Consider the following 20,863-nt stretch of genomic DNA (forward strand, 5'->3'; position numbering starts at 1 on the left):
TTGTTAAACGCACAGAACAACGAGGGGCGTGATCCGGATGGAGAACACCTCGGGAGACTGTGCTGAAGCGAGTTCCAACGTTTATTACGCTTTGAGGGTGATGGCTTAAGGCCCATTTTCAGTTCTTAACACACTGTTGCTAAGTATATTTACAATGCGATCCCTACATAATTCCAGAAGGTTCTTATTATTCCAAGAGAACCATGGACTCAAATAAACGCATAGAGAGATCTAGAGGTCCAAAAGCGACAAAACAGTTGGAAGATGTGGGCGTGCACAATAAGCTCTACCACTTGAGCTGACCCCCCCCCCCATACTATAATGATTTTGGTCCTTTGTATTTACAGTAGTCCTATCTATCCGTTTGACTGTCAAGTCCCGAAACACAGGCCAAAACTCTCATAGACAATCTGCTCAAAAGCTTTCCAGATCCAGAGCGCCTATGCCAGTTCTCTAAGAGAAACAGAAAAGTGAGGAGAGGGAAATGGACGGGGGAAAGCCTGGAGAGCCAACACATTCCTGGTGGCCGTGGAATGGCCTGGCTTCCTTTGCTTGTTCTTAGAAGAGGACAGAGTATCCGCTCCCTTTGGATTGGTGAAGAAAAGTGGATGTGTGCTCTCTTGGGAATCTGAGAAGGCAAAGGCAACAAAACAAAACAAACAAACAAATAACAATAATAATAAAAAAACAAAGACTACTGTTTTTGCCCAGTTTTGAACTGGGAACCTCTATCTGTGAAGCCAGCATGGAACCACTGTAGTAAGAAAACACTACAAAACACCTCCTTTCATCCCTTTACAATCCAAGACAGACACTGTGTCCCTGCTAAAGTGCCACCCACAAGTTACAGATCTACATTAAGGGAGAGAATTGCAAGGAATGCAACCAAACTAGAGATAAAAACCATGGAAAAGGGGAGGCGAGGTCCTGGCCTAGGGAAGGAATAGGAACTGTGTCATTGGCAGCACAGTGAAGGAGAGAACCCAGCCGAGGGAGAAGCACAGGTATAGAAATTCTGGCTTTGAGAAGCAGGGAACCGCGGGCGTGTAAAACACAGGGAAGGAAGGAGGATGGAAGAGTTTGGACACTTGGGGACACTTCAAGGAGACCTTTGTCGATGCTGGAGAGCTTTTGAGAGAGAACCCAGGCAGGTGGCTCAAATGTAATTCCCGTTTTTTCAGATTTCAGAAATGGGAAACCGAGACTAAGTCCCACTCAGGACGGGAGGTTTGTCCACCCGATGCTGTCTGTAGGTGGCAGCGCAGAGAGGTGAGAAGCTTCCTGCCTGGGAGGCACAGAACACCCCCCACACACACACACCTACAACAACGCGGTAGAGTTGGTAAAAGATTACAGGGAACTTAAAGCACAATGTGGTGGTTTGAGGGGAAAGTACTTAAACTTCGCAAAGAAGAGGTTGTTACTCAAGTATTTCTTAGATGCGCAGAAGACTGGGTGCTGAAGGGAGCCCCAAAGTTTATATTTTCAGTATGACAGCAAAGGGTGGGATCAACTAGTTCAAAATGCATTTCTAGTCCTCAGCATCCAAAGAGTCAAGGGAGTCTATAAAAGAGTAACTGAAGGTCCAAATGGAGAATGTGGGCATCGATCCCACTACCTCTCACATGCTAAGCGAGCGCTCTACCATTTGAGCTAATTCCCCAGTTTTTTTTTTCTTTTTTTTTTTTTGGCTCTTCTTGTACTTTCTTTTATGTCTAGTGAATCCAATGGTCCTCACAAAGTTTCCCGCTGTATCCAGGAAAGCATGACAGTCAGTCAAAGCACAAACCAAACTGCTCAAAAAATGTAGAGAATGAGCTGAGAGTCTGAGAACAGAAGAGGAAAAAAACCTGTTTCCGCCCGGTTTCGAACCGGGGACCTCTCGCGTGTTAGGCAAGCGTGATAACCACTACACTACGGAAACCCCTCGCAACGCTGGCGTTTCCTGGTTTAGGGACATACATTAAAAACTTGCTTAGTAAATGATTTGATGATATTCGTTGTATATAGTTGTATCACTAAGGTGACTGCCCCCTCTATGCCCAGCCCTTTTTTGGTAACCCCTCTCTACTCTGCTAGGGACAGCTAAACTCAGATTCCACACTGTAAATGAAGTCCTGTGGAATTTGTCCCTAGGTGGATCGCTCATTTCACTTTAACACCATGTCCTCAGCTTCTTTGGTTTCGAGTGTCAGAGCCACTTTATATTAACCCTGTTTGGAATAATCCTTCTGGGAATTATCCTTCTGTGGATGTGAAGGAGTGAGCCCTCAGCAGTCAGTGCTTCGTTCCTGTGAACCAGCAAATGTCTCAGAACATCTTGTCCCACTACTGTGGCCATGCGCCCACTAGAGGGATGGATGACTCTGTGGCTCCATTTTTAATTCCTAAAGGAATTGTCATGCTAGAGGAGATGGCTTTGATTCTCAGCACCCACATGGCGTGCATCTGCATTTTTAACTTCAGTACTAGGGCTCTGTCGCCCTCTTTTGGCTACACGGGGTAATGCATACAAATACCTATACACATAAACACACTTTTTACTGTGGAGCCTCTGAGCCTTCCCTTCCTTTGGGTCAGCCAATGACACACAGTAACCCTTTTCCCTCCCAGTGTCCATACTGGGCTGAAATTGTGTTTCAGCCCACCTACTCCACCCTGGGGGGCTTCGCCTCTTTGTGGAGGTACAGGTCTCTGTTTCCCATTGCCCCTCTGATTCTTTCCTCATATCCTGTCCCCCTCCATTCCTTTGTACCAACCTGCAGAAGTCCTCCTCACCAGCCACCCCATAGCTACCACCCTTGCCTAGGATCCAGAGTGGGCAACAGCAACCAAAGAACAGAACACCCACCCGACAGGGACAAGATCAGATATCTACCCCAAGAAACACCTCAAATACCATAACTCCATTGCCTACATGGACAGGCAAGACAGCATGCCTTCTGGAGAAAGCTGTGACCTACTGCAATAGGCCTTCAGAAATGCAATAGAGAGCAAGCATAAGACCAGGGCTTCAAAACAGCAATTGTGAATATGTTCAAGGATCTGAAAAAAAAAAAAACTTACCAAAAACTGTGAAAACTCAAACAGGTGAATGAATGTGGTGATTTGAATGAAAATGACTCTTATAAGCTCATAAGGAGTGACATATTGAAAAGAATTAGGACATACGACCTTGTTGGAGCAGATGTGGCCTTACTGGAGGAAGTGTGTCACTGGGGGTGGGCTCTGAGCTCTCAGAAGTTCTATCCAGGCACAGAAGCTCGCTCACTCTTTCTGCTGTCTGTGGATCTAGAAGTGGAACACTCAGTTCCTTCCCTAGTACCATATATGCCTGCATGCTACCATGCTTTCCACCACGTCCATAACGGACAAAACCTCCGAGACTGTAAACCAGCCCCAATTAAACACTTTCCTTCATAAGAGTTGCCATGGTCGTGGTGTCTCTTCATGACAATAGAAACCCTAAGACAATGAAATCAGGTAAACATTTCAAGAAATGAAAGTGGAAATAGAATTACTAAAGAAAACCCAAACTGAACCAAAGCTGGAAATGAAACACTTTAGGATGGCAAAGAAAAATCTCAGAGGTAAGCCTCGTCAACAGGTTACAGATAGCCAAGAGAAAATCTAAAGACAAGGTAGACTAAATAGCTTAGTCAAAGAAAGTGCTAACACACCCATAAAATCTGATCAAAGACCTAGAACGTTTTTTAATTTATTCTTCTCTCATATATTACACCCCAACTGCAGTTTCCCCTCCCTTTTTTTCTCCCAGTCACCTTTCTCCCCAACCACCCTCCCACCAGATCCATTTCTCCTGTTTCCCTTCAGAAAATGAGAGGCCTCCCAAGGAAATCAGACAAACATGGCATATCATGTTGTAATAAGACATCCTTTGTATTAAATGGATGAGGCAACTCAGTAAGAGGAAAACAGTCCCGAAAGCAAGCAAAGGAGTCAGAGAAAGTCCCTGTCTCACAAGAACTGCAAGCTACACAACCGTAATATATATGCTGAAGAACTAGGTCAGATTCATATTTGGTCCCTGACTCTCTGTGTGCCCTCCCTGACTCCTCAAGCCTTCCTCCCCAGATTCCCTGAGCTCCACCTAATGTCTGGCTGTGGGTTTCCACGTTTGCTCACATCAGTTGCTGGATAAAGAATCTCTGATGAAAAGTAAGCGAGGCTCCAGTCTACAAGTATAGCAGAGTATCCTTAGGGATCATTTTATGGACCCACCCCCTCCCCCAGTTATGTTTGATTCTATCCCAGGACTCTTGGCTATCCAACCTCTGGTTCCTGGCCCTCCAGCAATGTCAGGCACGGACTCCCTCTCATGGTCGTTGGTTGGCCACTCCCACAAGTTCTGTGCCATCTTTGCTCTGCACAGATGGTTTAAGGTCTTTGTGGCTGGGGTGGTGTCTCAGTTCCTCCACCAAATTGGAAACTAACAAGGAATGGATGAATTTATTGATATGTACAACCTATCAAAGTTAAGTCAAGATCAATTTAGACATACCCATAACCTCTAGAAAAATAGACGTGCCCAAACAAAACAAAGCAAAACCAAACCAAACCAAACCAAATCAAATCAAACCAGGCCCAGAAAGGTTCAGTGCAGAACTGTACCAGCACTTCAAGGAAGAATAAACAACAATATTCCTCAAAATATTCCACAAAATAGTCACTAAAGGAACATTTCCCAAGTTTTTTTTTTCCAAGCTACTACACTGATACCAAAATCACACAAAGACCCAACAACAATTATAGACCAATATCACGTATGGGTATAGATGCAAAAATTCTCAACAAAATACTTAGAAACCGAATCCAAGAACATATAGAAAAATTTTCATAGCATGTTCAAAAGGCTTCACCCCATAGACGCAGGGATGGTTCAATATATGTAAATCAATAAACATAATCCACTCATAAATAGACTAAAAGACAAGAAACTTTATCATCTCATTAGATGTATAAAGGGTCCTTGACAATATGCCTTCGTGATAAAAGTCCTGGAGAGATTAGGCATGAGAACGACATACTTCGGTATAATGACAGAATCGGTCCAGAAAAATGGATGTGTATGCCCCACTGAAAACCCGAGAACTTCGGAGATCTCAAATAAAACGAGACATTAGATAGTGTTCCCGCCCGGTTTCGAACCGGGGACCTCTCGCGTGTGAGGCGAGCGTGATAACCACTACACTACGGAAACACACCATGCAAGTGGCCTTACCATTTTTCCATCCAAGACGGACCTTGTATTTTTTTAGTGTCATCCAGAAGTTACAGATCCACATTAACAGAGAAAACTGCAAGGAAGGTGACCAAACCAAAGATAAAAGCCATGGTGGAGAGGCGACATGGCCCGGGGTAAGATTAATAAATGTGGCTTGGGCGGCGCGCCAAGGGGAGAGAGCTCCGGGAGGGAGAAGCGCGGGTGTTGGAATTCCGGGATGGAGACTCAGCGTGCATCTCAGGGGAACCACGTGAGAGAAAATCACACGGAGGGAAGGAGCCTGATCACCTGGAGACACCTCGAGGAGATCGCTGTTGACACTGGAGAGCTTTTGAGAGAACCCGGACAGGTGACGCAAAAAGTCACAGCAACCTGTTAATATAGGATTTACGCTTTCTTTAAAACGGAGCTTAGAAATGGAAAGTTGAGAGCAGTAGAGCGGATTCCACTCAGGCGACGCCGTCGGTGGCAGTGCAGGGCTCCAGTGAGGCGCAGAATAGCCCTCCACCAACATGGTCGAGGGGGCAAAGAGATAGAGGAGGAAAAGAAAGATTCCAGTAGAGGCCGGCAGGGAACTTACGGCAGCCGTGGATACGGAAAAAAATCCTAAGGCTGGTGGCCCAGGAGATGTTCTGACTTAATGTCTGGCAAATGAAGTAACAGAGACTCGTACGAACACTTGGTGAATACACAGAATAACGATGTGGGTGGGGGAAACTTCCAAAAGATTGTGCTCTCAAAAGAGAAATGAAATTTAAGCTGGAAAATTGTTAAGGTTAAGGAGGTTAATTTTAATTGAATACATTTCCAGTGCTGTAGCAATACCAGAACGTTCGGCAGCTCAGCAGAAACGTGGTTTTAGCGGTAACATAAATAGCTGGAGGATGTGGGCATCGATCCCACTACCTCTCGCATGCTAAGCGAGCGCTCTACCATTTGAGCTAATCCCCCGACGTTCTTATTGGTTTTCTTGGACTTTGTTGGAGACCTATTGAACCCACTGTTCCTCACAACGTTTACCTGCTATATCCAGGGCCCATGAAAACATTACAGTGAAAGCAAAACTTAAGAGCCGAGATTCTTATGAGGTAACGGCTGAAAAATGTAGGGAGTTAGCTGACAGTCTGAAAACAGAAGTGGGGAAAAGTTGTTGATCTTGTTTCCACCCGGTCTCAGATCGGGGACCTCTCACATGTTAGGCGAGCGTGATAACCGCTACACTACAGAAACTACTTACACTGTTGTAATTCCTTCATTTGTAGATACATTAAAAAGCTTGCTCAGTAAATGATCCGATGATGGTATTCGTTGTATATATTTGTATCATGGGCTAGCTAAATAAAAGTAACTAAGGTGATCGCCCCCTCCCTGACCCGCCCCTTAGTGGCTCCACTCTTCTCTGCCGCTGCCAGCTGAGCACTCGGATTCCACACTATAAGTGAAGTTCTGTGGAATTGGTCCCTCAGTGGCTGGTTCACCTCACTTAACACCATGTCCCCAGCTTCATTCCAGTGGTTGCAAATGACAGAGCCGCTTTACAAAAGGCTGCGTAGCTAACAGTTCCATGTTTATCTGCTGTTTTCATCTGTCCTGATGGACAGTAGGTTAATTCCGTATCTGGGTTGTTGGGAAAAATCCTTCTGAGAATGTGGAGGAGCCGGTGTCTCAGAAGACAAGGATGCTTACCATGGACAGAGCAAGAGTGAGTCAGGCCTGGCGGTGTGCCCTATTGCTAAATTACTAAAGGACTTTTCAGTCTAGTTCCTTTAACGGCTGTAATAATTTACACCTCATCAAAACTGAGCAAGCATCCTCCTTTCTCCATGCCTCAGGAACACTAGCTCTTTTCTCTTTCCTCTTTCTGGTAGGATAGGAGTGAGGCCTACGTCACAGGGCTTTGATTCTCATTTCCTTGGTCGCCCATGAACTGGGCACATTTTCAGAGGTCAGTTTGTCAGCTTCTGAAGTCACGAAACATTAATACTGAAGTTGTTCTGTGACAGAACAGTGTGTCTAAAACTGTGTCCCTGAGAGGACATCACAGGGTAAGTCGCATTTTATCACCAGGCAGGTGATGACATCTGGAATTGACATTGGCAATTGTTAACATTGTGGTTTCACAATGGCCAAAATCTCAGGCTAAAAGTAAGAGAAGGTTACATTAGGAGTCGTCCCAATGAACATGAGAACTAGGGAAGTAAATGCAGGGAGGAGTATCTTTCAACATCCAAGAGGTTGCTTCAGAGATGCAAAGATGGAAGGGGTTTTGGAGGCTCGCTCACCTGTCTCCTTTCAACAGGTCAGGCCGTGTTACCCGTAGAGATTCTAAGACAGCTGGAGGCATAGCTGTTATAGGAGGCCTGGTACCAATGTGTTTGAAGCAGAGGAGAACAAGAGTGTGAATTCACAGATGCTTTGCCCCTGAACCAGCACACAAGGGCTAGTGGGAAGGTGGGAGTGGGCAGCCCCAAGCTACGACCTTGGAACTTCTAGCCCAGGAGCATATCTTTTCTGCCAATCTTATTTTTAATTTCATCACACACACACAGTAAGTTTACTCACCAACAATGATACAATTTATAATTCTAGCATCCTGTGAAAATAAAAACAAAAGTTTCTCAGAATTTTCAGATAGATTCCTGGCATGCTACTTTTTGAGATTCGGGACATCAGGTATCATGAGAATATTCGAAATTGTGACATTTTAAACATACTCCTAACACTCTTCACTCTCTATTGCTCAAACTGTTAAGATGACCTTTTAATAATAAAATAAGTATTGTAGTACAAAGAACTACATCGTATAGGAACGTTCAATGAAAAGCAAATAAAAATATAATTTAAAAAGCCTTCTTAATTAAAACAAACTTGAGGTATACTGTTCTACAAGGCCATAGTACAGCCAGAAGAGAGATGACCGGACCAGCGGTCCAAACTCCAGTCTCCTAAGAACCATTCCCTTATTTGGCCACTGATTGATTCCGCGATTTGATCACTGACTGGTATCCTGAGACAAAATACCAACGACCAACAATCAAAATTCATCATTTGGCTAATACGTCCAAACACGATTTACCAGCTCTTCCTTGGGCCAGACTCACCCTTTTCTCCGTAAAATCCAGTGCTGCAGAAACACCTGCTCCTGCTTCTCTTGCTTTACCTGCACTCCCTGCTGCTGCTGCCTTTGCAGCACCCCACCCCACCCCACATCACTTGGCCCTGGGATTGAGAATATGGTGTGCGTATGTCCTGTGGGACTGCGAGGGGGCCAATCTCCCTTACAGTGGTGATCCTCTCAAGATATGGATCCCTCCCTCTCTAAGGACAAATCCAGAGAGTCCTTCCAAGCGTGGGAACCCAAAGATTTTCGTGACATGGGTATATTCGAATACAATGATTATAGCCAACACTCCAATTACTGGCAGAAAGGGAACACTTTAAACCAGGAACATGTTCATGGCAGGCAAGTGCTCTCAATGGGCCACATCCGGGCAACAGCAAGAATTTTTTGATTCATAGTCAGGACCGCAGCCTTTCTTAGGTCATTCTTGGAACTTCAACCAATGTTCTTGGAACGTTCTTGGAACCTTCCCGTACTTTCTCAGTGATCCACTTCCTTAACGTTGTTGACATCTACTGCCTTCCCGACATTTGTCTCCCCTCCAGCTTCTCTGCTTAGCAGACGTAAACAGTCTTTTGTTTTTCATTCTTTTACCTGTATTTTTAGGAAGCAGGGGAGGAGCGAGTGGCAGCTCTCCTGTGCAGAGATCGGGACAAATGCAGGAGTTGGCGCTCTTGCAGATTTCAGAGATCAAACTCAGGTCCTCGGTCTTGGCGGGAAGTAGTTTTACCTGCTCGGTTCTCTCCCTGGTCCTAGATCATCTCTCTTGAAGCCCCATTTTCTGACAGAATCAAATCCCTAACCTCACTAGGAGGGAGGAACCTAGAAAGAGTTTCTATGGTCTCCAAACAGGAACCCAGGAGACTGAAACTGATAGGAACTGGTCTGCCTGAGATCTCAGCACTTTGAGGTGGAGTAGGATCGAGAAGTCAAGGCCATCCTGGTCAAGGTGGGCAGGCCCAATGTAGGCGACAACTATGTAGTGAGAGGCCCTATCTTTACGTAAGAAAATGAAAGAAAAATGCCTCATTGGTTGGGTTTTTGTCTGTCCTTCTGGAGAGGAGAGCAAATGCTCAACTCTGATGCTCCTCACACTGCTTGTTCTGCTGCCCCCCTTTTCCTGGTCCGTTCCTTGGAGCAGCACCCTCAGTGTCTACAGCAACTACCCTAGGTTAACATCTGAAGCAGAAATGTCAACATAAGGAAAATGTGGCACATTTACACAATGGAGCACTACACAGCAGAAAAAAATAACACCTTGAAATTTGCAGGCAAATGGATGGAGCTAGAAAACATCATGTTGAGTCAGATAACCCAGACACAGAAAGACAATTATCATATGTACTCACTCATAAGTGGTTTTTAAACATAAAGCAAAGAAAGCCAGCCTACAAACCACAATCCCTGAGAATTTAGACAACAATGCGGACACTAAGAGAGACCTACATAGGTCTAATCTACATGGGAAGTAGAAAAAGACAAGATCTCCTGAGTAAATTGAGAGCATGGGGACCATGAGAGAGGGCTGAAGGGGAGGGGAGAGACAAGTGGGGAGCAGGGAAAAATGTAGAGCTCAATAAAATCAACAATAAGAAAAGAAGTACCCTTTCTCTAGTCCCCCTTCATTAAGACATGCTTTATTATGGGATCTTTAACACAGATGTCTCTCAAATATCTAGTTTAATTTTAAACGGAGACAGGTAGCATTTCAGACCCAATTCTGGGATGCTTTCCCTAGTTTCAACTCCGGACTTTCACACAGTTGCCTGAGGAATACAGAGCTCTTGTTCACTCCCAGACTGTGTGTGGCGACTGCGCAACATAAGGCAAAGCCCCAGGAACGTCCTAGTCTCTCTGGAACTAAGTACTTTGGCTTCTCCAGCTTTTGTTTGACCGAAGCAGAAGACAAAACGCAGCTTTTGGGGGATCCCATTTGCCTCCGGGGCTCCACGTCTTCCTAGGGAGTTTTCTTTCACGCCAAGGTGGAGGACAGGGAATGGCTTTGGAGCCACGCAGATAGCAGCCTCCTCCTGGGTTGTGAAGGCTATACTATCTAGCCACTTGGTGGGAAGGCTGGAGGATGTGCAGCTCTCCAAGTCGCCACTCTCCTTCCGTCTGGGCTTCAGAGCCGCAGTCAGGGCATCCGTGGTTGAACTCTGTGCACTTGCACAGCACCACCGTTAGAGCCCGCTCCGGGGGTGGGGCGGGATGAGGGCGACGCTGAATGCATGTCCACTGCACATCCATACTGTGGTCTAGCAAACGTTGGATGTTGCACGTAGGACGTATAACGAGTGACCGGAAGTATCTTACGGATGCTCCAGTGGCGCAATCGGTTAGCGCGCGGTACTTATACAGCAGTGTGTGCGCGAGAGCGATGCCGAGGTTGTGAGTTCGAGCCTCACCTGGAGCATTGTTTTCAAGTTTGTGTACACCCTCCTTTCTCCTCGTGTTCTTTAACTTGGTTTAAAATCAACCTATACTGGCTTTGTTGTGTTGCTTAGCAATTGGACCTCTGCCTTTCCTACCTTGCTTTCATGCTCTGGCTGGGAAGGAATGTATTTTTTTTCCCCCAGCGCAAAGGAAAAGTCACATGATAATGCTGGCCTTGTGGAACGATAGATAAGAGTCTGTTTTAGAACTTCCTGGAAACGTTGAATTAGTTTAAGATTACCTAGTAACAGGCTCCTTTCCTGCTCTTGTTTTAATGTTGCGATACATTAGAACCTTAGGACAAGGTGCGCTGTAGTTGTGCCTGTCTAGCATTTGAGATGTTAAGGCAGGAGGATGGCCACTTCTAGATCAGCTGAAGGTACATAGCGAAATCCTATTTATTTATTTTTTTTTTAGTTCGGGCAGAATGAAGAGAGAATGCACTGGCTGCACTGGCTGCATTTAACATGCACTCCAGCAGGTAGCTAACAGACCATCTCTGCAGATGAGGATAAAGCGGCAGAGAGCAAGCTAACAACAGTCAGAACTGCCTTAGTGATTAGCATCATGCAGTGAAGCACCACCGTGGACCCTGTGCTCAAGGAGAGGATGAAATCTATCCAATAAGAGGGAAGGGAGCCGGTCATACGGGCGAGAACAGTCTGCGTTGTTCCGATTTCTGGACAGGAATTGTTTACAGAAGTGGAGCTGTGACGTCAGAGGGAGTGCTTGTGACGTCTGTAAATACGAGTACCCTGGGCCTGCTGCTCCTTCAGACTCTGAAAGATGACATTTCAAAGAACCACAGGAGAGAGGGAAAGTCATTTCATTATGTGTCAGGATGGTAGTGTATAACAATATCCACTATTTTCTCCAACTCCAGGTCTGTTCTCACTGTTGTAGCAAAGCAAGTTTGGAACTTAGCAGAAAATTAAAGATACGAAAGAATTTGCCATGATGTCTGTGGTTTAAACTTTGTCCACAGGATTGCCCTAGGACTGATGGTGACAGCCTGGACCACATGGAGGAGAAAGGAGGAGCAGCTGGGAAGGCTCTGGGCCATCTTTCTCAGACAGACCACAACTTTACAATGGGCACCATTGTGGTGGTTTCATTAAGAATGGCCCCATAGTCTCACATATTTGAATGTTTAGTCACCAGGGAGCGGCAACATTTGAAAGGCTCATAAGGGTGAGTAGGTGTGGCCTTGTTGGAAGAAGTGTGTTACTGGGGGCGGACTTTGAGTTTTCAAAAGCCTATGCAGGAGTAGAGTCTCGGTCTCTGCTTGAGGACCAGGATATAGCTCTCAGCTACTTCTCCAGCTCCCTGGATGCCGCCATGCTCCCAGCCATGATGATGATGGACTAAATCTCTGAAAGTGTAAGAGAGTCCCCAATTAAATACTTTCTCTTATAATAGGTTGGTCATGGGGTTTCTTCATAGCAATAGCGCAGTGACTAAGACAATCAATCCCTTAGGAGTTTCTGAAATAAAACATTGTGGCTATATTTCTGGTCACTGTCATCCTATTAGAAAAAGCCAAGTGGGTGAGGATAAGGTCCCTGAGAAAAGTATGTGTTATATTTGGATAGTCTCCACACCTCCAGATCTACTACAAGGAATGGTGATTGTATGATGTTATTCCACATGATCTTCTGACTTTACACAGCTCTAGGGGAAATCATCTGAGAAACACATGGAGAAATTTCTGTTCATTCTGATGAAAAGAATGGCGTCTGAAGTAAATGTAAATGGTTTTCTCCTGCAAGGTACCTGTCCTTTTTTTTTTTTTAAATTTTTCTTATTTTTATTTTTTGCATTTTTTTCTTCTTGTTTTGTTTCCACTGACACCTCAGATATGCATCTAATGTTAAGCACAGTTTGCACACAAATTTCATGTGAATGTACCTGTCTGCCTTTCCTGAAGACCTTGCTTTGTGTCCTTCATTTCTAAAACCCCTGGTGGCTCTTTTCCCAGACAAATAGGATGTCTAGGGTTGTTAAGTGACGGCTTTGAGCAGCATCCCCAGGACCAGCTTCAGACGCCCCCTCCTCTTTCTCAGTATTTAACCAGTACCAAGGCAGGAAACTAAAGTAGCTCAGGACCCTTTGTACGGGTTGCATCGCTGCTAGTCGCAACTCTGCAACCATGGACAATAAAGATTATTACACCTAAAACAATTTGCTGGATCTCATAACAGGTAATTAATAAATCAATATAGCAGACTACATTAACATTGAAACGTTTTAGTAACTCTTTTTGGCTAATATTATGGATTGTATTCTGCAAGGCTTATATGGTTATGTTGATAAATTCATTTATTTGATATTGGGACTCAGTTTTTTGCTTCATATTATATCCTTAAGAAAGAATCTGGCACTTTTAGAACTTCTAGGAACCCAATGGTCTCTCCTTTAATTTTTTGGCACCTGTTAAAAACGAGGCATAGCCTCATATAGAGACATAAATAAAATAAATATTTATATTACAAAACAAACTATTTTATAAGTTAAAGCACAGAGTAATGCAGATCACTTAAAAGTTTTGTGTAATACTGTGTAATCAAGCAAAAAAAATACATATTCATCATTATAAAGTAAATTCATGATGTACCCAAATGTTTAAAAACATTCTAGTCAAATATGACTGATAAGTTTTAAAAATTAAAGCATAAATATATCTATAATGATTCAACAATTTTATGTCCAGTGATTATAGCAATAAGTATTTTTCAGAATGGGTCTATCAGAGTCTTAGAATCATGTCAACTTTTTATTGTGTGGATCTAATTTAAGAAATCAAGCAGCGAATCCTTCACTTAAATGGATGTAGAATCAGATCCTTTTGCAGCTCTTTGATGACAAACAGCTGGATAGTGTTGTGGAGAGCAACCAGGCATTAACAAAGGGCAGCTGCTAACAAGCCTGTCTGTTTCACACTGCATATTAATCTTGTAAAAAGGAAATTCACATTTTTAATCAACATAGAAACTATCGACACTATAATGTCAAAGTTTACTGTGAATTTGTTTTCTAGTTTATCCCATGTCTATAGTCTTTATTCCTAGAGAACATTCATGAATTTACACCAATGAAATGTTTCAGGGCATTTAGTTTCTGTGACTGGGGCATTGATTGGGCTTCTCTGAAGTGAATGCAGAGTACATGTAATTCTTTCACAATTCTATGAAATCTTTTGTATGGATGGGTACTTACAGACACTTTGAAGTATCCCAAAATAGCCTTGTGGTATTAGCATTTAGCAAGCACAGTGTCAGGTGCAAGAAAAATAATTTCTTGGACTAACAAGTTTAAATCATGGTGAATTGTGATACAATCCACCAAATTCTTCTGCATACTTCCAGTCATGGTAGGTGTGAAATAAGTTCTACAAATTCTAATGAAAGTTACTTTCTCAGTGCTGGAGAGACAGCTCAGTAGTTAAAGAGTGCTGGTTGGTCTTTTAGAGCAGCCAGGTTCAATTTCTGGCAGTCATAATTTATTTCAGAGATACCTATTTAACTTCAGTCAGTTACAGGACATTTGATGATTTTCTTCCTGAAGCTGAAGGTTCCAGGCATGCATGTACTACACAGACACAAATGCATCCAAACTATTCATACAATGAATGAATACAAATGTAGAAAAGTTAGAAAGAAAACCAAAGTACCTTTAAAAATGTGGCAATATAGAAAATGAGGTTTCTATGTTATTGCCATTTGTTACAGTATCCCTCACTCTCTGCACTCAAGGCTCTGAGTCACTAGGAAGACTGAGAATAAGCCCATGCTTAAACTATTTTGTAAGACTTCATCTTACTGACAATATTATAGAACTGAGATCTCTTTCACACTCATTGAACAGATAAAGAAGAGAGACATTTTCTCCTACTGAGTATGCCAACACTCAGGCAGAAGTCCATCCCTGTGAATCAACACAAGGGGGCTAAATGTTGCATAACCAAGGGTCATAAATTCTTGAATATTTACCATTAAGGAATTGTCCACTAAAGAGAGACATAAAATAGAGAAACAACACAATCTGTGCAATAGGAGAAAACAAAGCAGAGCATCAGAAGGAGGACACTCTGAGCAGCTCTCAGCTCAGGGGGAGTTCTGTAGAGAAGCTTGGAGTTCTGGAGGTAGAGGACATGCTGGTGGTGCTTGTGGAGAAGAAGTACCATGCAGCCACTGGCGCCTCCCATGGTTCCCTGAAACACAGCATCTCTCAGGACCATGAGAGGGAGAACAATCCATTTTGTTTTCTGACTTTCTGACATAAAATAGCAGTAGCCATCTTCACTCTTAAACTGTGATATATTCAGGCTTGTACTTCTGATGGACTGGATTAGGTTCATACCTATTAAAGCGTTGAGTATCCAAAAGAATGAAAAGATTGGAAGGATGTGCCATGCAGACTGTGGTCTGAGCCTTCTCCATCCAGATGCTCTGGGACTGATGATGATGGCCTGGACCACAGTGAGGAGACTGCTGGTGCAGATGGAGACCCCATGGGCCACCCTCTCCAAGTAAACAATGATCTTACATCCTATGTCATCTAGGTAGCTTCTCAAACCAAAATCTGTCATTGTCTTTGACAATCTTTTTGCAAGAAGGATTATGATATTTGTAAAAGCCAAGTGGAGGAGAATAAGGTAGATGGGTTTCTTCTCAGGGCCTCCCCACCAACTGCACATATAATTCACAGAAACAGAAATGTTTCCCAGAGTGCCAAACACAGTCATGAAGAGGAAAGTTGCTTCCTTAATAAATTTCAAAACCATTTCTTCCTTCCTAGGTAGAAAACCTTGTGTCCAAGAAGCAGTTTTTTAAGAAAGTGTCAGTAATGTTAGACATGGACCTGAAAAGCACACTTTTCACAATACCATTTCCTCGTGTGCAAGATGCAGTGATGGCCACACGTAATGTTGCAGATTAGGTCCTTGAAAAGCCTCCTTTTCCCCAGCGCTGACTCTGGGATATTGTGTGTGCTCTGACAGCTGAGTTTGGTAACTGCTAATCAAAATCTAAAGAGTTAAAGACATTTTTATTTTTGAGCTCTACACTAGCAAAATTGACCTGTTGAAGTCGTGTGTATGTATGTTTCTGTCTGCATGCATGGATTATTCTAGTTAACTCTCAGCATAGCTGAATTGAACTCCAAGATTCTCCAACCAAAATTTCTTTCTCTGTTTCTCATTCTATTTCATGTTTCCCCACTAAATTTCTCAAATCTGAGGTTCATGCTGAACCTGTCTGCTTCCCCACATCACACAGACACTGGGAAACCCTGCTGGGTCAGCAGCTGTAACATCTCTCAAATCTGCTAACTTTACCCTCCACACTGCCCCCTCCTTTGTCTGATATTCATTTCTTATCTGCATCTTGACTAACATAACAATTTCTAGATTTGCCTTTGACTTTGAAGTTTTAAAGCTTCTATTCTATAGCCTAATTTTTAAAAAGTTTCTATGTTGACCATTCTGTGACTTTACTCCATATATATGTTACTGGTAATTTTTTAAGGTAGCCCTCAATGTCAAATCAAACAGAAAAACATTTCCAGATAGGGCTTGACAGTTAAAACCGAGTTATAAGTAGATAGCTGAAAAATTCAAGGATCCACCTGGTAGCAGCTAAGGAGTGTGTCTAGCAGAACCCTGTAGTTCTTCCTAGGAGAGGGGGTAGCAGAGAGCCGTGACTCCAGTGGATGAGTTCAGGACATTTGTGACTCCTGTGAGTGACCTCAGGGCATCTCAGGAAGCAGGGACCAGCTCTCCACCAGGGGAGAAGATGAGGGGGATGGAAGAAAGGGATCAATGAGGTGTTAGGTGCAGCCGTAAGATGGGTGCAGTTAACAACTTACGACTCCTCAGTATTGGCTGTGTCAGTACAGAGGTTTAGGCATACTGGGATGAGTAGGAATTCTCCCATCAAAGGAGTCGTGATGGCCTTTGCCTCTGTGGGGCCTTGTAAGTAGCAGTTATGTCAGCTTGCTTTGTAGTCTGCTTCTCCTTCTGTTTCTTTCCCAAACTGCTTCTTTGTTCCACATCAGTCTGAACTGATTCGAGAACTTTCAACCTTAGCAGGATGCTATTCTTCATGTCCGAGAGCTCCATTCTCATTTCTCAGGGATTTGTGGTAAGCTTTGGATGCTTTTCCTAGAATAGGAGGAATCTGCATAATTGATGAGTTTGTGTGTTCTGAGTACTTGGAATGCCTCTGTTCACACTGCTCTTCTTTCTGTGAAACTTACAGGATTGTTTTAAATGTCTATGTCTAGATGACCCCACCTGTGTCCTGCATAAACTGAGCCGTGTTTCCAGTTTTGGTTTATGTTGCCAAATAACTCTAGAAATGTCAGTTATTTTTTTTCAACTGCTCCTCTGACAAAGGTGTAATTGTTGCCTGTATTATCGGTATGTCCTAGGAATCACAATACCACCCCAAATATCTGCACATAATGAAATACGCTCCAGACATTAATACCAAGCACATCAGCATTCATTAACACAAACATTAATACAATAAACATTAGGTGTTTAGTCAGAGGTTGGAATCTCTAAAAATCCTTTCAATAATTCACCTCAAAATACTGATAGAAAATATTTACATTTTTTTCCTGTTTGTTTAATGTTTGATTTCCTGGGAATTCCTACTTTTCTGATCTTCCCTTTCTGTCCCCCAAGTTTCAATCACATTTCATAAAAGATTCTGATCTTCTAAGAAGTGATTCATTCTACTGGAATGCACTGTCCCAGGAGGGAGACACAATTTATTCCCACATTGTATTTGGAAATGCCATAGGAAATTAATGTAAAAGACAGGATGGACTTGTGTTTAGATAAACTGATGATCCCTTGTCCTGGAATAAACCCCAATAACCTGACATAGGTTACATCCATCTTTCCTGGTTTTCTAAAACCAAGCAAACAAAAGCAAAACAGATTATTTGTCTTTACTGATTAGTGCTGGCATAAAACTAAAATGAGGTATTTCAGCATGTTTCACAGCCTTGATTCATTATAGCAGAAATTCTCAAGATGGTAATGATAACTCATACACTTACTGGTTTATGTTCCTCCATATCCACCAGGCATACGAAGACTGTACCTGATATAAATATGTATAATATTATGTGGTAGACTGCAGAGACAAAGGATGGATACAGAAGGAAAGCCTTCTGTAAATTAGGAGTTATGATGTTATTATAAAAGAAATATGTGTCAATATTTGAAAAGTGGCACCAAAAGTGAAAAGACGTGAGCGATACTGTTGGAGTCACAAGGCTGCCAAATACGGTGGCTAAAACAAGAATTTTTTTGTATTTCTTTTGTTTTGTTATATTTGAGTTGGTCTCTCTATGTAAATAGGGTTAGCCCTGAACAGCAATGACCCTGCCTCAGTTTCTCTAGTCCTAATGTTACAGGAGTGTATGGTGATTGTCTCCAGAGTTTGACAGACATCTGAAAATCTTCTATATACTATTGATTCCTTTAAGAAAAGCAAACAAACAAACCAACAAACACCCCCCGCCCCCAAACAGAAAGAAATCTTAATCAAAGGCCCACCCAGAGCTCTGTCATGACACTCCAGCCTGAGGATGGAGAGTGATACCTCAGCATTTCTGTCCATCTCTGTATCTCCAGGAACTAGTCTCCTTACCTCCATGTACTCACCTGGACCTCAGTGATGCAGACAGGATCTGGAGCAGCTCTGGGAGGGGGACACTTGTCAGGTCATGTTTGTATTGTCAGGATTTCTTGTCAGCCATCAGGTGATATAGGTATGAATAATTTGCATTGGTATGGATTTTAAGGTCAATTTTGTTATATGTATATGCATATTTCTGCTATTGATTAAGGTATTGTGATTGTGTAGTTCATTTAAATATGTACTGTATAATTAAGAAATATAGGTTGTTAATGGATAATCATCGATGATAGTAAAGCTTGTAGTCATGTTAGTTAGATTTTCTAGATATATAGAGATATATTTGAGATAGGCATTCTTCATATTTTTCAAAGATTATAGAATATGGCATTTTAAATATTTTAATAACTTAGGACTTTTCATGACAATGAGACACTCTGCTCCTGGCAGCACCAATCTACTTCAGGAAGAAGATGGGCATCGAAGAGGATCTTTATGGAGTTTGATAGCCATTTGGGCAAGAAACTGCTCTTGCCTGGACTATTGCATAAACTGGACACAGAGAACCCGCAGAGAGAGGACTACTGAACTTGCCTAAGGTGAGATGATCTTTCGGGGTTCCTGATTCATGAAAGAGTCTGCGAGACATTCTGCAGGACACAACAGATAGTGACTGAACTGACTTTGAATTTTCCTGCTTTATGGAAATGTCTGCTGGACACCATGGGCCTGAAGGCTGAAGATGGATGCCCCAACGGTACAGAGGAACTTTGGGTGACTGTCCAGGCAGCGAGATGTCTCTGTCATTTCTCGAGTTTTAAAAGCTGCTTTTTTCTTGTTTGCTTAGGTAGTATTGTATCTTTCTGGAGTCTTTGACGGAGTTAAGAATAGTTAGTTATAGTTATAGTTTTCCTTAGTTACGATAAAGATTATTGTAACTTTTACTTGATAACTGTTTCGTTATATGTAATTTTGCTATGTTAAAGTTAAAGCCTTCCTTTTTTTTTGTTTAAACAGAAAAAGGAGAAATGATGGAGGAAGGTCATTGGCTAATAAAGGAACTGCCTTGGCCCATGTTATTGGTTAGGACATAGGTAGGTAGAGTAAACAGAACAGATGCCGGGAGGAAGAGAAAGTGAGCTCAGACTCGACAGCTCTCCTCTCCGGAGCAGACGCCTCAGAGAGACGCCATGCTCCCCGCTCCAGGGAAGATGCACGCATGAAGCTCCGACCCAGGATGGACTTAGGCTAGAATCTTCCCGGTAAGACCGGTGCTACAGTTTATTAGAAATGGGTTGATCGGGATATCAGAATTAGCCAGTAAGGGCTAGAGCTAATTGGCCAAGCAGTGATTAAAAGAATACAGTGTCCGTGTAATTATTTCGGGGCATAAGCTAGCTGAGCAGGCGGCTGGGGTGTTGGGGACGCAGCCCCGCCGCTCCTTATTACTACAATCAGGTATTGCAGACTTCAAGTTTCATGTGGTCACAGTGTCAGGGGAAGGAAGGCCTCTGCTGAGCCCCAGTCCCTGAAGCACAGCTTTCCTCTTTCCACAATTACTACATCTGTTTAGCTCAGAACTTATTTCAAGCTTAATTATGGTTTAATTATTCTGCGAGGAAGGATGTGAGTTGAGAAAATAAACAGCTAAGTTTCTGTGTATGGAGCTTACTGTGTCTCTGGACTGTTTTTCATTTTCCCCAAAGTGCCAGGCTGTGACACAGAGATCAAGTCACCAACTTTCCTCTCTTAAATCCCTCCTTGCCAGGGTCAGAATAAATGATGCTCAACTTTGGGGATTCATGTGCAAGTCCAACACATGGACTTGCACTTTGTTCTATCTTTCCCCTTTGTAGTGAAGGTCTTCGTTGTAACCGGTTCTTTCATTCCTTCACATTAAATGTCATATGGGAATTGAATTGAATACTTTCTTAGCCTTATCCCTAAGGTAATATTTTCTCATTATAAAACTTCAATGACATTTCTAAAATTTATGTGTTCCCAAGAGTGGAGCTTGTATACACATTTTATTCTAGCTCCTAGGAGGCCCTACCTGACCAGCACAGATGGAAAATGATGTAGATAAATGTACATGGCTAAGATTGAAAGTGATGACATCATTATTTTGTTTTTCCAAGAGAAAGCACCATTAGGTTGACGTAGGAGATGAGCCCGAGGTCATGGCTCTTCCCCTGTGTCCTGTATGATGGCGTTTCCATACATATAGCTGCAGCTGACTCATGCTAGAAGCTGAAAATGCTTCTTCTGTAAATGAAATGACAGCTTTTGAGGAAACCAGAATTTCTGTTCTCTCTATTGAATGTGGAATCCAGGAACAGTGACTAAGTTGTACATTAAATATGTCACGGTAGGCAGAAATTGAAAAATAATAGTTGTTGCCCAAAGTGCTCC

The 20,863-nt window shown here is 42.9% G+C and overlaps 4 non-coding genes and 1 pseudogene across 4 annotated transcripts; 1 reads left to right on the top strand and 4 right to left on the bottom strand.

The window, feature by feature from the left end:
- Positions 1 to 1,851: 1,851 nt before the first annotated feature.
- Positions 1,852 to 1,924, bottom strand: Trnav-aac (transfer RNA valine (anticodon AAC)). Its single transcript has one exon. It is a non-coding gene; the product is annotated as a tRNA-Val (tRNA).
- A 3,224-nt stretch (positions 1,925 to 5,148) lies between these two features.
- On the bottom strand, positions 5,149 to 5,221 carry Trnav-cac (transfer RNA valine (anticodon CAC)). Its single transcript has one exon. It is a non-coding gene; the product is annotated as a tRNA-Val (tRNA).
- Positions 5,222 to 6,123: 902 nt separating this feature from the next.
- Positions 6,124 to 6,196, bottom strand: Trnaa-agc (transfer RNA alanine (anticodon AGC)). The gene has a single exon. It is a non-coding gene; the product is annotated as a tRNA-Ala (tRNA).
- Positions 6,197 to 10,683: 4,487 nt separating this feature from the next.
- On the top strand, positions 10,684 to 10,779 carry Trnai-uau (transfer RNA isoleucine (anticodon UAU)). The gene is made up of 2 exons: positions 10,684 to 10,721; positions 10,744 to 10,779. It is a non-coding gene; the product is annotated as a tRNA-Ile (tRNA).
- A 3,907-nt stretch (positions 10,780 to 14,686) lies between these two features.
- LOC142848852 (vomeronasal type-1 receptor 4-like) lies at positions 14,687 to 15,582 on the bottom strand (annotated as a pseudogene).
- Positions 15,583 to 20,863: the final 5,281 nt, after the last annotated feature.

This window comes from Microtus pennsylvanicus, chromosome 4 (genome assembly GCF_037038515.1).
Source record: "Microtus pennsylvanicus isolate mMicPen1 chromosome 4, mMicPen1.hap1, whole genome shotgun sequence".
Taxonomy (NCBI): domain Eukaryota; kingdom Metazoa; phylum Chordata; class Mammalia; order Rodentia; family Cricetidae; genus Microtus; species Microtus pennsylvanicus.